This window comes from Saccostrea echinata, unplaced genomic scaffold (genome assembly GCF_033153115.1).
Source record: "Saccostrea echinata isolate AGI-Se365-2 ecotype Australia unplaced genomic scaffold, CSIRO_AGI_Sech_v1 ptg000063l, whole genome shotgun sequence".
NCBI classification, from domain to species: Eukaryota; Metazoa; Mollusca; class Bivalvia; order Ostreida; family Ostreidae; genus Saccostrea; species Saccostrea echinata.
The window spans coordinates 579,045-593,921 of NW_026889812.1; the positions used below are offsets into that span (position 1 = coordinate 579,045).

Sequence of the window (14,877 nt, forward strand, 5' to 3'; positions counted from 1 at the left end):
AGATCACTTCAATAGCAATGAAGTAGTTGATACTGATATCAATAGTTTTATCTGGAATTAGACGACGCTTGTCGTGCTTGTTACGGGGTGCACGTTATCGATATATGAAAAAGTTGCAATACTTGCATAATTGTACTTAATACCTTTTTAAAAAGTTCTTAAGGAAATATGAATAAGATAAAAAAAAATCTGCTTTATATACAGACAAGAAAGGGGGAAATGATAGAAAGCATACAATAACACCACATAGTCGTGACTTAAAACAATATCAGGTCTTTCACCTATATATTTCTATGGATATATAAATGACATGAGTAAGGGATTTCTTTTTACATACTCACAGATGCCATTGTAAAAAAAATATGAAAACAAATATTCTAAGTATTTATGAATGAAATTTGCACAAAAAAAAATCAAAACATTTTTTTTCCATTCTCAGGCAACTACACTAGAAAGGTGTTAAAAAGTCATTAATATTTTCTTTAAAATAATTTAGAATTCCGTCTCTTACAATTTCCGATAAAGCTATCCTTTGAAATGTGATTAAAAAATCGCCTTGGGCATAACTTTTGGATAAACTCTCGAATATTTTTTTATTAATTAGATAACACATAAATAAAGTAAAATTTGGCTTTAAATTCCGGTGTCATAAAATTTATTTACCGGAATAAGTACTTTCCCATTAAAGGTGCTTAGACACAGATTTGAATTTAATATTTTCTCAAAATTTCTGTGTAATATCACGACTTATATATTGCAATAGCATTTCACACGAAAATATAATTAAAAACATATTTTATCTGGAAATTATTGGAACTACGAATTCCTGGACGCGTTTGATTAACACATCCTTGCACTTTCACAAATTTTATCTTTATCCTTAATATTTAAGAAAAGAAGCGATTTTTTTTTGTATAAATGAAAAACATTACATCTATAATCCAGAAAATTCAGAGTAGAAATGTGCTAAAGCAAACCCCCTCACTAATATCGTCAGCCCGTGCTCAGTGTTGTGTACAGAGTTTAACAAATTGAATACACCCGTGAAATGTAAACTGTTTCTATAAACAGGGCACGAGCTCTGTTATTGTTAATGTTTACGATTCACCGGGTGTGTTCGATTGTTAAAGTCTGCACACACCGCTGAGCACAGACTGACAATACTGTGAGTGGGTTTTGCTTTCGAGCATTTCTACTCTGAATTTTCTGGATTATAGTGTTAATACTTTTCATTAATACACAACAAAACTCCACTTTTCTTAAGTACTAAGAATAAAATAAAAAATTGTGAAAGTGCAAGGATGTGTCAATCAAACGCGTCCAGAAATTTGAAGTTTCAATAACTTCGACATGAAATAAGATTTTTATTATATTTTAGTATGAAATGCTATAGCAACATATAAGTCATGAAATTATACAGAAAATCTGAGAAAATATTAACTTCAAATCTGTGTCCAAGCACCTTTAAAAATGGCAGAACAGGAAAGGTCGCTATACCTCTTTTAACAGAGATGGTCCTTGAGGTGTTTAATAGAACCGCCAAAAAAATGTCCTTTTAAAACATTCATTTTTCTTCCAAATATGTCAAGTGAAACGCAAGGCGATAATCAAATAACAACTTACTTTATTTAAGTGACTGTTTTCCAATCCCGTGTTTTACGGTATCGGCCTTTCGTTTGATTTTTTACAAGGTTGATTCAAAGTCTTTCAAGAATAATAATAATAATAATAATAATAATAATAATTAACGTGTCTTGAAGACAGAAAATCGCAATAAACTAAATGATGAAATCTTTAATGCAGGATGTTTTATTTATTTAATGCTATACGACTTAATAATCAACGACGTGTAAATGCATGGTGCAACAAGAAGTCCTTTGAAAGATTAGTAATCTTTCATGGATTGAAAATCGAAAGGTCTTAAAACTATAAGCCTACAATACTTTTCCGTCAAATATGAACAATAAAGCAATCATCCATATGGACTGAACAATTACAAGAAGTTTAGTCCATATTAATGCAAAGTAAAGCTGATAGAGCTCTCTGATTAATAACAATAGTAACCAACAATGGATACATGATTGGACTTTGGAATTAAGAGAATAAGAATTTAAACAAAGAGAAACGAACAAAACAAGAAAAAAAGAAAATAGGTATGTTTTAAATTGAAAGTAATGATAAAAATAAAAAAAAAGGATAGTAATTTTAAATGCATATATTATCAAAACATTATGTAAAAAAAAAATGCAGCTTTTTTTGCCCCAGTTACCAACAAACGTTTGATATGTATCGTTGTACATGAAAAATAAAATTAGTGAAAAGGGTACCAATCAAAAACGTATTATTAAGATCTTATAAAAATATGCATGGTCATGATTCATGGATAACATGTGCGCTAATAAGAGCTTAATGTTGTCTGTAATATTCTGTATCAAAGTTACACTGTGATTGACTTTTCCAATATTTAAATTACACGTATAATTATTTTTAATACCTTCGAATTTTTAATTTTGCATTCTTTATACATTCATACCTATTGTCAGAATCAATATTCAAAATTTTCAAGAAAAAATCTCTTTTTAACAGTAAGGATATTGTAGTTAAGGATTGCATAATTCATAGTGAAAATTAGAGCCACCCACAAATAAACTGCCATCGAAAATAATTTCCACTTTATCTTTTCAATTGCAAAAATTTAAAATGTAAAGGGATTCAATATTCCAGTTTAGTCGTGGAATATATTTTAAAAAATGGAAAAAATAGTCTTATAAGTATGTGCTGATCACATTGTTGAGAATTTCATATTTCCCTTTTCAGATAGAACAATTAGACACATAAATATTAATTTAATAATTTAAACAATATTTAAAATTTTGATATTAAACCAAAAAATTACCTTTTTTAAGATAGGTTTTTAACATCGAAAACATGTCTTGTACTCGGACGGACGAACAGAACAACGCAAAATTAGAACCAAGAAAGAAAAAATAGTAGGGAATCATATGAGATGATTGTAGAGGTAAGTCTGGAGAACAAAGCTGAACAGAATAAGTCATCTTCATCATTTTATAAGCATTGAATTTGAAAATTATTCATTGCTCAAATATCTAGTACATAGTTGATGAAATAGAATACTTATTTATGCATTTAAGTGCATAATTACATTAAATGACAAAGATATATGATATATACAAAAGAAAAGAATTAAAAAAAACTATTTGGACAAAGTTCAAATATTATAATTCTGCAATTTAAAACAAAACACTTTATAACAAAATGACAGCAAATATCATTAAAAGGAAGCCTGTCAGAGGACAAAAAAATTTGCTGATAAATTAACAATGAATGTCAAAAAGTAAAGTCATAACAACGCGGTTACCTTCCTGCATTGCTAAAAAACAACCCTACGTTGTGTTGATTTTAACGGTTTCGAAACGTATTTTATATACATGTACCTGTGTGAACTTTTAAGGCAAAAATTTAAAAAAAAATAGGGCTATAAGATAATAAAACTTTGTTGATACAATGTAATATTTCATTTTATAAGACTTTATAGCAGTTATGACATTACTTTTAGATCAACCCTTGTAGTGTAGGTATTCTATCATTCTGAAAGAATTGTCCCCATTTCAGAAACATAAAGTCTGTCTTCGTTATCAATTGTCAAACTCCAAGGACAATCAATCCCATCATACAAGAGAAATCTGAGGAAATGACCATCTTTGCTTATAATGTGGAGTTCGCTATTTTCATTAGCTATTATAATGTTACAACATGAATCACAACAGAGGTACTTTGGTTTGAATCTGTCCTGCTGATATAGAGGATACGAGAAGCAAAAATCACCTTCCTTATTCACAACAGAATCATCAACTACACAGATATCTCCATTTCTATTTACTGAAATATTTGAAGGGTTTCTGTATATCGATTCTCCATTTTTCCCGTATTCGATTTCTAAAAGTCTTTCATGTCTAGTGGTGTACTTTACAACTTTTGCTTGAAATGAGATGAATAGGGTGTTGGGTTCAAAGAATTTTATTGCCCTTCAAGTCGCCATCAAATCCTAAAAAAAATATCACCCCTATGATTGATTTGTTTGATTCCACCTGACCCTGTGTATAAAAATCCGTCTTCAAATGGGGCTAAAATGGTAGAAACTCCATTTGCAAGAAAAACTTGAACATCTAAAAATTTACTGAACTTAAGTAAATCATGTCATTACTGGCGTATCTAATATAGCATTATATCCAGAATGTATTTCCCCTATAACATTTTGATTGCAGATAGATTTTATAGTAGTTAAAAAACCGCATGTGATAATAAACAAAACAATGATTCTGTTCCACATTTTCCAGGTGAGGGGTTAAACATTTCACACAAAGTCCTATCTTGCAAGGATGGCAAAAAACTGGACGTTTCTCTCACACAGCTCACAAGAAGCGAAATGTTGTCCACGGATAACAGAGTCATCCGCAATTTTCGTTTGTTTGTATTTCTACAATCGATACATTCAACCTTGCAGGGAAAAAATCATTTTGATAACTTGAATGTATGCTTCACTTCTTATCAAACGCAGAATTATTTTGAAAATAAGTAAAAGCAAACTTTAATATTAAACCTTCGGCCCCTAAAGAAAGTTTGAAAATGCAGATTACCATGATTTATACCTGTATTTATGAAAAGAATAGAACTTGAGGATTTTAAAAACATGGTAAGCGTGACAAAACATTTTGAATGGGTTAATGTAATGGATACGAGATTCCCAAGGGACAATGACCCATTTAAAAAAAGTAAGATGAATAGGTTATAAATTAATCTGAAAGTCTTATTTTTGAATTGTATGTGTTGTTGACGTCAATAAAAATGCAGTGATAGCTTAAGAAATAGAGGTGATTAAAAGTCGTTTAAAAAGAATAAAACGGGGATGTAAACAGGGAGAAGCTGGTAGTGAAGCTATACTCCTTAGAAGGACTCGTAATTATAGTGTTTCAATTCTTTTATGAATAATTTACACCAAAAAGAGCTTTTAAGTTCTATGTGTGGATTTCCGCGTATTCTTTTAATAAAGCTGCATTCCCTAATCTTAACCAAATGAGTAAAAGAAAATTCTTGTTGTTAACATATATCTAAAGTAGAACTTTGCCTTAATTTCCAGTTTGACAAATATATTTATTTAAAGGATTACTTTCCGATTAAAAACAGTCGCTATACTTCTTTTAACAGACTTTAATAAAACCGACAAAAATATCCTTTTTAAAACTATCATTTACCTTAACATTTGTTGAGTATCACAAAACACGACAAGCAAATCGCTTTATTTTGGTGGTTAATTACCAATCCAATACGATATCGGACTTTCATTTAATATATCTCTTATAACTCACAATTTTTCAAGAATACTAAGTAAAATTTAAAGAGTCTTAAATTAAAAAAAAATAATCGCAATTAAATATAGAGAGGCACAAAATGTCCATGGCATCGGTTGTGGATACATTATTGGTGTTATCAGAATTTGCCATGTGTGCAGCATCAATTTTAGATACCATGTCAGTGTTTGGTACTACATGTAATAAGCTTTCATTTTTTGTTAATTTTAAATTTGGTCAAATTACAAATTATCTTTCTTTTTTTTTTTATTGTAGATAGAGCAAATAAGTTTCAATTTGTAATGTATTTTGATTCTATGGATTTTGCAATGTTAAATACATTTCATTATAAAAAATATTTCATTACCTTATCATTGTATGAACAGATGCTAAATACACTGCATGTTAAAAAAGAGTAGAACTTGGGAAATTCATCTTCTCTTTATTTTTAACAAGGTTTTCCATTCGAAAAATGATGAAAATGGCACACAAGGACTGCTTATGACCCAAATGTGTGCCATGACCTTGACTCAAGATCCTTTGATCAAGTTAAATGTCATTTTAAGAAAAAAACGTTGAATTCCTTTCCTGATTGTATATTTTGTATGGAGAACATGGGACGCTCATACTGATCATAAATTTGCATTTAACCTAAGGGTACATGTACATGTATGTATGGAGTAATTGACCTTGACTCAAGGTCATTCCAGCAAGTTCAATGCCTCTGGCAGAAAAGGTGTATTATCTATACCTGGTCTATTACTCTCAAATGGAGGCTAAAATTGCTTATAACTCAAATCTGTGTCATAATCTGACCCAATGTCATGAACGTATTATAATCTCCTACAACTTTCATGTGTTAATAATCTCCCGTCCCTCATGCCTATGGTTACATTGATGAGGTAATAAGCTGCCTCACGTCATGTTCTATAGCTTTTTTTTTTAATTTTCATTTATAAGTTCCTGTGTGAGAGTTATGTCAGATGCAGTATTACAAAGCTGCTCAGGCCCGTAGAATGCTGGGGAGGACCTACTTTTTCTGAGTATAGTAGTTTGCTTTAGTGATTGGTCCCCCCTTTTGTTGCTGCAAGGTCAAGCACTGTCAATTTCCAGGAATTGGACTGTTAATTAGTTAATGACGGATTTTTTTTTGAAAGCCCCCCCCCCCTACTTTTGAAAGCGTTGCTACAAGCCTGCTGCTTGACTTGTAAACTTTTAATACTTATTATTAGAGAAGCAAAGTTTATTTTAACCGTAAAAAGAAAACTAGAAAAAGATATTTAAGAAAAATAGTTTAAAACCCTTCAAATTATATAAACATAAGTTCATCAATTTTAGTGAAGGACTATTTTTGTACTTTGTGGCTCTAGCTCTTGAAATTTTATCTAATTTTGTTAAATATTGCTGTTACTCTACACCATATTGTACACATGCATAGCAAAGTACAGTGTAGTATTCTGTGGTGGTGTCACTATTTTTCCCTAGCTTCAACAGCGTGTATGGTGGTTTATAATCAGACTGGTAGCAACGATTTCAAAAAGGGGGGGGGGCCAACTTAATTAAAAAAAAATCTGATAAAGGAAAAAAAGACAAAAAAAAGGGGCAATATTTCTCAAAAGTCTGACAAGCAAAAAGAAAAAAAAAACCCACCTAATTTCACTATCCAAATCCTGGAATTGCTAGTGCTCGACATTAGAGCAACTAGCATCTACGGGAAAATTTTCTATAACAATAGACTATACTCAGAAAACTACCCCTCCCCCCCCCCCCGCCCTATTCTAGGGGCCTGGGTTTAATAGCTTGTTAGTTACTGAATCATATCTCATCTTTTAATACTGCTGAAGATGGAAAATATTCATTCAAATCAAGACACAGATTTATTATTGATTAAAATTATACATGGAGACATAATGAGACATATCAGATAACAAGTAGAGCTTTTTCAAAAAGCTTACAGTCTTAAAGGTGCTTAGACACAGATTTGAACTTAATATTTTCTCAATTTTCTATATAATATCACAACCTATATACATGTATTGCAATAGCATTTCACACGAAAATATAATTAAAAACTTATTTTATCTGGAAATTTTTGGAACTACGAATTCCGGGACGCGTTTGATTAACACATCTTTGCACTTACACAAATTTTAACTTTATCCTTAATATTCAAGAAAAGAAGCGATTTTGTTATGCATTACTGAAAAATTTTGCATCTATAATCCAGAAAATTCAGAGTAGAAATGTTCGAAAGCAAAACCAACTCACCAGTATTGTCAGTCCGTGCTATGTGATATGTACAGAGTTTAACAAATTGAACACACTTGTAAAACGTAAACTGTTTTTGTTTGTTTGTTTGTTGTTTAACGTCCCTCTCGAGAATTTTTCACTCATATGGAGACGCCACCACTTGCCGGTGGAGAGCTGCAAATTTTGTCCTGTACTCGGCACTTAGGGCCATTGAGCAGTGATGGACCTTTTTCGTGCCAGCACCTACTGCGACACGGGACCTCGGTTTATCGGTCTCATCTGAAGGACCGGTCTCCACGTCCCACAGTGGGATTCGAACCTGCGACGTAAGGATCAACTCCTAGATTCATTATAATTTAGGGCGTGCTGATTTTTCTATACACTGTATTTGAGTGGGGATTGATTAGGTCCTGGACTTGATTTTCAAGCATCTGCTCGACTTCGATCGAAACAAACTTGCGTGCCTTGCATGCTGGATGGATTTTTTTTGTACTGAAATCTGTATAAAGAATTAATATTGTTTTACAAGATCTGAAAAGGAAACTTCTCAAAAGTTAGTTTTCAATTAATACCACCAACTCAAAGTTGCGCATTTTTGGTAAGAATATATAGCAAAATTTTATACTGTTGTTCAACCTGCAGGAAGGAGTTCGATGGAACGCTTAATTTCCATCTAGTTGTAGCGTAGCGTAATACGCCCTCTGGTGAGAGATTGTCAGGGCCCGACTTCCGACATTCAATCTTAATATGTCATCTCTCGAGAGGGATGACAAATACATAACATATAACATACACGAATATCATTAAAAAGATTAAAAATAATCAGACAAGTTAATTTAAATCTAATCTATCTATAATCATAGACTTAAAGCAGAGGGATCGCCGACTTGTGACGTCATCCTTATCATTTCATTGTAGCGATCTCCCTGCGATTGCAGCGCCCTCACCGGGATGTATAGAACCTGACTTCCTGTAATGAAATCATGTAGCCGTAAAGCACATCATCATTTATCATGGTAGGAAGGTATTGTTGTGTGGTTGATTGCCACAATTCGCAAGGAAAAACAAAGGACTCGGAAAGTATTATAAGCTACTTTAGCTTTCCCAGAGGGATTGATCCAGAATCCCAACACTGGAGGTCAAAGCTCATCGCTGCTGTGAACAGAGTCGATCCGAGTTTTAATGCAGACACTATGTACATATGTTCTGTACATTTTGACAAGAGCTGTCTGCTATTTCATGGTATTTACTCTAGATATTTAGCTTCGTATTTTCTACAATTGTGTAAATATTACAGAGATTACTTAATATCTATATAACTGAACTGTACTTGGGGGGGGGGGGGGGGCAAGGTCATGATTTTCTCCCATTTAAACAATGAATGCATACATTTACATTCATGCATAATGTCATACATGCAATATACTGATTATTACCAGTGTATTTTCTTGTGCAAAACGTGATAACTACCTAAAGTGTCATATTCAGTTCATTATGTAAATATTAAATGAGTGATTCACTTGTTTTGCTTAGCCATATGTATATATACAAGTAAAGGATATAAGTTAGTACCCGGAAGTATGCCAACAATCAACATGCCACAGAAGTCAGTGGAGACTCCAAAGCTACCTCCAAGGAAAGCTCCAGTTAGTTCTGCACAGAATAATTATTGTGCTTTTCTTTTTCAGTTTTGATTCAGGTGTATAGTAATTACCAAAATATTTTAAGATTACTTGTTCTGGATGTTTAATATAAAATATTTACAGAATTTAGAGCTAAAAATTTATACATTTAATTTTTAATAATGAAAAATATTTTAAAACTTGATATGAAAATCTGAGCATGGATATATGCAACACATTGATGACAGTCCTTTGGACAATGTGTGTATAGTCTGAATCACTGTTACTAGATGAGTTTCAAATTTAATTTTAACAATTCAGAGTAAACGTCCACTACCAACTTTGCCAGAAAAAGTTGCATATTACAACTTTGAAGAGGTTAAGAGGGATAGTGTAAAGTGTTATGACTGGATTACCCTAAAATCGGACAACTCAGTATTGGTTCTTGGGCAATACGACCACACAGCTGGCAGTATTACAAAGAGAGTGGTCATCAATGCAGATCTTTCAGTAAATGTGTTTTTTCAAGGTCTGTATCTATCCAATGATAGTATTTTATTATTGCAGTGTTCTTAAATATTTGCATAACTATAAATCTGTAGATCAGAATGATGCTGGATCATCAAATATAAAACCTCCACATATATGTTAAATCATTCTCAAAATATTTATTCAATTGTCAGACTGTATAACACTTTGTAACAGTTTGCAATTGTGAAATTTATTTTGGATGATTTAAATATTTTCATAAATAGTTCTCTACTTTTCTGTAGATCAGAATGATGCTGGATCATCGAATATAAAAGCTTCACATATCTTGAATCATTCTCAAAATATTTATTCAATTGTCAAACTGTATAACACTTTGTATCAGTTTGCAATTGTTAAATTTATTTTGGATGATTTAAAAATCAACATTGTGCAAGGTCGCTGGTCGTCCTACACTTATAAAGTTGCTGGATCAACATTCACATTGCTGGTATTTCATGTGCAATTAAATACAATGTACAACATGTACAATCTTAATATAAGCAACATACACAGCAATGACAGTTTTTTTTAATTTTCTAAGTGCTCATTAAAATTATATGTATTGCTTTTTAAATTAATTTTTCTTTTTATACAAGTATGTTACACTTCAGTTTATGTATAAATTTACACGTGTATGCATGCACAAGACATATTAATGAACAAGATACAATGAGCTAGCTGTCAATTTTTTACTCACATAGACGTGTGTGTAAACTGGAAAGATCAGTAGAAAAAGTGCCCCTAACAACTTTTTTGAAGAAAGTTGCTGCCTTGTCCAAGTGTCCAGGCGTGGAGGATTATGCAGATGTACCTGTTCATAGCTCAGATGGATACAGGTTTATTTCAACAGCCATAATTAACGGTAAGCCTGTTACAAAAACCACCATCAGAGCTCATATCTGTTTAGGTGGGATAATGCAAGATGAAACAAGTAGGTGTGAAGGCTGTGAAAAGTTGTCAGGCATACTACATGTAAATCATGGGTTAACAACTAGAGTTAACATGGTCCATCCTAAGACCCCATTAACTTCTCTCCCTCCAAGTACATTAATACAGGAGGTGAAAGCTGCGCGACAGGAAAATAAAAAAGTGCAAAGTATTTTGGCAGCTTTACAAAGTGGGGATCAAGCCATGGTTGAAGATGAAGTTGGCCAGGGCCTTTTCCAAGCATTAGAGGGTAGGACACCTGACAACTCTTTGATGGACTTGTTTTGGCGAGAGCAAAAAAAAAGCATTTTCAACCTCAGGCTTTTGAGGTACAATTTCAGTTTTCAAACATGCTTAACATTTTGAGTAGTTTGCTGAAAAATACACAATAAATGTGAAGATTTTTTTTGAAGGAGTTGAAAAAAATAGCATTAGACTTGCCACCAGAGAAAAGATATGTTGCCCTTCTTCATGACGAAATGAAGATAAAGGCAGATCTGGTGTATGACAGAAGGAGTGACCAAGTCATAGGTTTCACTAGTCCTGATACTTGGAAATTTGATGAGGTTGTTGGCATAAATTCACATGTGAAGATGAGCATTGGCCATTTTCCAACAAAAACATCCACTGCAGATGAGCTGTACCCCCTTTTATGGAAAGCTATTGCCTATTTAGAAACATCTGGTTTAAAGGTTTATAAAACTAATGTATTCCTGCATTGTAAGCTATTTGTCTCAATATTATGTAGCATGATTTCTTAAATCATCCTAATGCATTCATTTTATGTGCATAAAAACAGCATTTTGCAAAATAGGTTATCTCCTCAACAAGTGACAAGGCCTCTCCAAACCAACGCCTATACAGGATCCATCGAACAGCAAATGAGCCCATAGTGTTCAAAACTGAAAACCTCTTTGCAACAGAAAAAAGAAATGTGTTTTTCTTTTCTGATGCTCCACATCTTATAAAAACTGTGAGAAACAATGTGCACAAATCCAGACCAGGAGGAACAAAATATCTCTGGGTATGTCAATGCATTCAATAAGGTAAAGGTAAATTAGGAAAAATAAAGTAAAAATTAAGATTCTAATGCCTGCCTGCTCTTATTGTACTGTAGATTCCTTATTGTACGCGAGTACTTAATATCGCGAAATGGCCGAATGACGTCAAATCGCGAGAAAAATAATTCGCGAAAGGGAGATTTATCTAGAGACTTTACATACATTAAAGCACCATAAAAATAAAAGCGAGTAGTTTTATTTCGCGAGCGGTGCTCCTCGCGTAATTATGCGATAATTTATTCCTCACATATATTTAGGAATCTACAGTATTTGAATCTAAAATGAATTTTTAATTGACACACACACGCACACACACACACACACACACACACACACACATATATATATATATATATATATATATATATATATATATATATATATATATATATATATATATATATGTATAATGTGTTTGTGTGTGTGTGTGTGAAAACTTGCAGAAAAAAAGTCACCTATGTGTCCCTTACAATTTGTCATTGTTTTTAAATGAGATCCTTATATTTATTTTTTTTTTTCATGCCTTTGTCCATCTTACAACCAGATTGTAAAAGATTTCTATGTTTATTGTGATGAGCATGCTGTTGCAGAACCTTGTTGACAGCTGAGACATTCATTATTTAAGGTTATTTAAGCAAAATAAACCAGATATTTTTTCTAATTTTCCTAGAACAATGACAAGAACATACTGTGGTCTCATGTGGAGAAAGTGTACACAGATGACACCCAAGGTCATTTGTATCGCACTAAATTGAAGTATGACCACATTTATCTAACACCTTCATCCACGATGAGTGTTCGACTAGCAGCACAGGTGTTTATTATTTTTATTGTTTTGGAAGGTTACTTTAAACGTGTTACTTTTGAAGTGGAGGGGCAGTTCTTTGCAATTCTCTTGGTAAACTTTCATTATTGAAGGGGTTACATGTACAATACACTGTATATCAAAGTAGAGATTATATATATATGGTGTTTGGGCTTTGCCTTGTAAATGTGGAAGAAAACTTTCTTTTATGCATGTGTGTGTTATCTTTTAAGTTTATATCTGCCTAACAAATTTGCTACACATAGGTTCTAAGCGACTCTGTTTCACGAGTCATGGCAGGCTACTATGGCCCAGATATGTCAGAGACAGCGAGATTCTTCTCATTAGTGGACCGCTTTTTTGACTGCTTAAACGTCAGGTCTCTTCATGAAGCTGTACAGGTTAGAAAGCCTGACCTTGCACCATATAAGACTATAAATGACCCACGTTTCCAGGTAACAATTACTTTATACAGTACATGTACAGTACATGCACATGTGACATTTTTGTGCAAGAAAAACAACACTAAAGCAAAAAAAACCTCTTTGCTGTTGTTTTTCAGTTCTTGCAAACTGAATTCCTTGAGTACCTTGATCAGTGGAAAAATGCAGTGCAGAATCGACAGGGTTTCACCAAATCTGAAAAAAAACAGAATGTTCCTTTCCCACCAAACCTATGAGGGAATTGTTATGACAGGTAGAAAAATACTTCAGCGATAAGGTTGAAGCACTTATCTGTAACTATGCTTACTAGAACATGAAAATAAAAGATAAACAACTTTCAGTGATTTCTCAAACATAAGGTAATTGTTTGTTGTGGTTCTAAATGCAGAAAATACACCAGTTACAGATTTTTTCCTATTACAATATAAGAACCTTTGCATCTTAAAAAACTTGATACCATATACCCATAATATGGAATGTGCTTCCAATTTGATTTTAACAAGTATTTATAAATGATTATACTGTATATACAGAGAAATTGCCTATTTTCTTTGTCATGCAGACACATGTACAGTGAAATGTATTTTGCAGCTGTGCACTATTTTTACCTGCTGGTCAGGTTGATGCTGGATCATCATATTGCATATGAATCATTATCAAAATGTGAACCAATTGTCAAACTGTCTTATTTTCTAATCAGTTTGCAATTGAAATTGCTCATTTTGGATGATTTTAAAAACAACCATGGGACAGTATGCTGAGCATCTTCCAATTGGTTATAAACAGTACACAATGATGCTGGATCATCAATACCTGTACCTGTAACAATTTACCATTATCCGTGATTTTCTTTTGTTTTTTTCATTTTTTTCTCAGAAAATATTCATATTGTATCTGAACGCATTAAAATAAATATAATACAATGTGTCACTCTTGCACCCATTTTATAGTGCATGCTCTAATAGAGGCTGTTAAGTACCTCCTTGGACAGGGACTGCCCTATGTCCTCAGCCAGGACTTCTGTCAAGACCCTCTTGAGGAGCACTTTGGGCGTCATCGAGGACTTGGGGCCAGGCAAGATAATCCAACCATTCATCAATTCAGGTACCTAAATTCTATTTTTTGTTGGTTTTATGCTAAGTAGATAGCCGTTTCATTTAGAAATTTGTAGTTAATGAGTTTATCAATTTAATGGGAACATGCAGCAATTTACATTTCAGAAGTAAATTTGATCCTATAACTATGTGAAATTGGAAATATGCACTATTAGTTAACCAATTTAAAATGTATGTAAATTTTCCTCATTATGTGATGTTTTTTTTTTTAATTATTATTACATTTCAGACAAAACCACTTCTAAATATTTAATTTTTTTCAACATTGTTTTACTTCATTGTTACACATTCATGGGTAACAGTGAGTGGGTGATTATTAAATGAATTAAATGAATTTTCAGCTACCAGGAAAATCAATTACGATTGCAGAGGGATCTTGCCTTTTCTATAACACCAAAGGGAAACACAGCTGGGAGAGATGGGGGAAAGAGACCCACAGCAGTCTCTGACAGTCCATTAAAAAGAATTAAAAGACATTAATAAGTTTTTCAACTTTAATGCAGGATAATTCTACTTTAATACTCGTATCTCATCCTATTCCTCCAAATTTTGAACATTTAATCTACAGTATATGACTATAAATTGGACACAGACTAATCAGTGATCAATAGAATTTCTAAGAGATTTTTGTTTTCCCACAGATTTTGTTTTAGCGTGGAATCTTTCAATAGTCTGTCTACATTTGGCATGACACCTAACCTTATGGAAAAGGTTGACAACATGTAGCAATAGTTTCTCTTGCAATGCTGTATCC

The 14,877-nt window shown here is 32.7% G+C and overlaps 1 pseudogene; it reads left to right on the forward strand.

Moving 5' to 3' along the window:
• The first annotated feature begins 12,858 nt into the window (after positions 1 to 12,858).
• On the forward strand, positions 12,859 to 14,603 carry LOC133175590 (uncharacterized; annotated as a pseudogene).
• The last annotated feature ends 274 nt before the right edge of the window (positions 14,604 to 14,877 follow it).